Consider the following 3,850-nt stretch of genomic DNA (forward strand, 5'->3'; position numbering starts at 1 on the left):
ACTGATATCAGTGATTATCCCCTACTATCAATTTGGCCAGTGAGTATCAATTAGTTTTTACAAAGGAATATTCATTGAAAAGATATAGCAAGAACAGAAGTACAAACATAGACTTCCAAATTCACAACACATAGTCCTCTCTACCACCTCAGTCTGTAGGGACAGTAGGCTCAAACTTAAAACATTGCTACAAATCATTCACCCCCACCAAATTAACTTTTAAATATGGCGTAGTTGACAAAGCCACTTCCTTGTTTGCAGGACAATGTCTTGCCTCTGGGTTGGTCCACTGCAGATTAGGTCAAGCAGCTGGTTCCTCAGGGCTGGCTCCTTCATCTATTAGACATGTAACGATTCTTCAACCTTTAGAAATCTCACCAATGGGTGGGGAAAAAAAGGCACAAACAGGAGCCAGGCCTCTCCACTCCCTGTCAGCATGCACTTCCAGAAGTAGGCTCAATAGAACCAGGAGAATATTGTACATCGTAACAGCAACATTGTGCAGTGACCAACTTGGATAGACTTAGCTCCTCTCAGCAATGCAACGATCTGAGACAACTCCAAAAACGACTCGTGATTATAAAAGCTATCCACTGCCAAAGAAAGAACTATGGAGTCTGAATGCACATCAAAGCATAATATTTTCTCTCTTTTCTTTTTTCTTTCTTGTGGCTTTTCCCTTTTGTTCTGATTCTTTTAGCATAATATGACTAATGTGGAAATATATTTAACATTATTGTACATGTATAACCTATATCAAATTGCTTGCTGTCTTGGGAAGGTGGGGAGGGATGTAGGGAGGGAGAAGAAAATTTGGAACTCAAAATCTTATAAAAATGAGTGAGTGTTGAAAACTATTTTTAGTAATTAGAAAAAATAAAATACTATTAAATGGGGGAAAAAAAACAGAAGTAGGCTCAACAGATTCCCAAGACTGGACCTCGTTGGCCATTCCTGCATTACACTCATATATGACATTCCATTGCCCACCTCCAAATGTGCCTTTGCATATAGGCTGTGCCTTGTCTCTGAAATGTATGCCTTCCTCTCTTCTAACTCTTAGAATCATTTGCTTCCTTCAAGACTCAGCTAAGAGGACGCATCCAACTTGTAGCCTATTCAGATTCCCCAGATGCTAGTATTCTCCTCCCTAGAAATTACTTTGTATTTCCTTAATATATGTGAGGGGGAGTTTAAATGGAGAGCCCCTGGCCCATCTGAAGGGATGATAGAACACAGTCCTTTACCTGAAGGGCGCTTTCCTTCAGGAAGATGGACTTGTGTTCTGGCATAGAATCATAGGATCATGGACTTAGCTGGAAGACATCTTGGAGGTTATCAGGTCTTCCTCGCTCAGAAGATATTGGGAATGCCTCTGATTGGTCCCCAGTGATTTCAGCAGCATCCAAGACACATGGCAACTGAAAATAAGTGGGAGACAGACTCTTGCCGGAAGAACCACCCTTTCTTTATAGACTATAAAAGCTCATCCCCTATCTTTTCTAATGCTTTCTGCACCCCATCCCCCACCGCCATGAACTTCTAGAACAGAGCACAAGTGTGAGGGGTATGGTCATGAATACAGGGAGTTTCTCCTTCCCCTCCAACCTCAAAGAGCAGTAATTGTGTCTTTCTGTTTCTTTTTCAGTCAGAAATTTTTCTGAGAATGGCTTTGCCATGCTAGTTTAAGAGAGCCTAAGCGTAATAGTTTCTGAGTAATCGACATCAGACCTCTTAGAACAAGGATTCTTAACCTGGGGGGAGGGGACCTATAAAGTTTTTTTTTCATATATTTATAACTATTTCAATATAATTGGTTTATTTAACCTTTGTATTCAATTTTATGCATTTAAAAATGTTATTTGGAGAAGAGGTCTCTAGGTTTCACAAGATTACCCAAAAAAAAAAAGCACAAGATTACCCAAGAGATCTATGACACACACAAAATTAAGTATCCCATTCTAGAGAAAGAACATTTTCTCAATATCCTGAGGAGGAAAAGGATCACCACAAGAGTATCACCACATAGCAATTTTCTTTCCTTTTATTTCAATTTCTTTTAAAGCCATGTTGTGGGGAATTCATCAAACTGATCAGGTGCTTCCCTAATCAACATTTTTATTTTGTACTTATTTATCTGTAATCTATAAAGGGGCAGCCAGGTGGCAAAGAGGATAGAGTGCTGGGCTTGGAGTCAGAAAGACTCATCTTTTGTGAGTTCAAAGCTGGCCTCAGACACTTACTAGCTGTGTGACCCTAAGCAAGTTACTTCACCCTGCTTACCTCACTTTCCTCATTTGTAAAATGAGCCAGAGAAGGAAATGGCAAACCACTCCAGTATCCTTGCCAAGAAAACTCCAAATGGGATCATGAAGATTGGACACAACTGAACAGCTACAACAAAATCTGTGATCTCCTTAAGGGTGAGGTCTTTTTTTGGTTGTGATTTCTCGTCGTCGTATCTCTGGTGCCTGGCATGGTGTCTAGGTGCTTAATAAATGTTTACCAGATGAAAGAGTCTGTGACTTTCAATGACTTAGGTTTGTCCAGTCATGAATTAGTATATAAATCCCATGATCACAGAAAAAAATATTTCCTGAGGTAACTTTAAAATTGATGAATCATAGTAGCTCATATTAGATGCAATATTATGGAAAAGAAAAGAATGAGTGACATCTTTACATTCTTTAACTACAGGATAATGGCTGCTATGAACAAAATGGGTTTTATGATCATTTTGCTCATTGGTAAAAGAGAAATTTAATCATTCATTATTACAATCCGTGTAATGTAATAAATTAAATCTCTTAAGTGAAGTTTGATGTGTATGATCATTCACTCTGAGCCTAATAGTCACTATCAATCATTATCTCCTCTGTGCCCAATCAATGTTCTTAATTAGCCCCAAGATACTGATCGTTTCTATGAGTATCCTTTTAGAACATATGGGATTGTACTGTTTAAAGAACTAATAAGTTGTTTTCCCTGTCAGAGTAATTCTTTGGGACCTGTTTAAAGGTGATATGCTTTTTTTATTTCATTTTTTCTTTTATTTGAGTCTCTTGTACAAAAGATTAATATGGAAATGTTTTACATAATTTATATAACTGCATATGTATAACCTATATCTGATTTCTTACCATCTCAGGGAGGGGGAAGAGGAGGGAGAGAGGGAGGGATAGAATTTGGAACCCAAAACTTTAAATAAAAATGTTAAAAAAAAATAAAGAATAAATAAAGGTGTTATGCTTAAGAACAAAGTGTATTTTCCTATCCCAGACATCAACAGCAGTTTGGGGACTTAAAAGGAATTTTCATAAAAAAAAAACCAGGCCAATAAATGCTTCAACCAGGGGGTTTTATTACAGGGTATTTTTACTCACACAAAGGAAAGCTTAAGGAGACACTGGAATATAGAATATGGGGTGGGAATATGGCCACAGGAACAGCAAAGAAAAGATATAAACAGGACAACACAAGGACGCCATCAATCATTGCAGAAACCCGCACCCCCATGACAGTAAGCACTCTGGTGCAAAGGCCAGGAAAGGTATACATTTAAGGTTGAGTGTCATGAGTTGAACAGTGAAGAGTAGGTCATGGTCTTAAAGCTTTCTGTTGTTGATTAGTTTTTCAGTCGTGTCAGACTCTTTGTGACCCCATGTGGGATTTTCTTGGCAAAGATACTAGAGTAGTTTACCATTTCTTTCATCAGCTAGTTTTACAGATGAGGAAACTGAAGCAAACAAGATAAAGTAACTTGCCCAAGGTCACACAGCTGGTGAGTGTTTGAAGCCACATTTAAACTCAGGAAGATGAGTCTTCCTGACTCTAAGCCTGGCACTCTGTG

This window comes from Phascolarctos cinereus, unplaced genomic scaffold (assembly GCF_003287225.1).
Source record: "Phascolarctos cinereus isolate Bilbo 61053 unplaced genomic scaffold, phaCin_HiC Scaffold_726;HRSCAF=1367, whole genome shotgun sequence".
Classification (NCBI taxonomy): Eukaryota; Metazoa; Chordata; class Mammalia; order Diprotodontia; family Phascolarctidae; genus Phascolarctos; species Phascolarctos cinereus.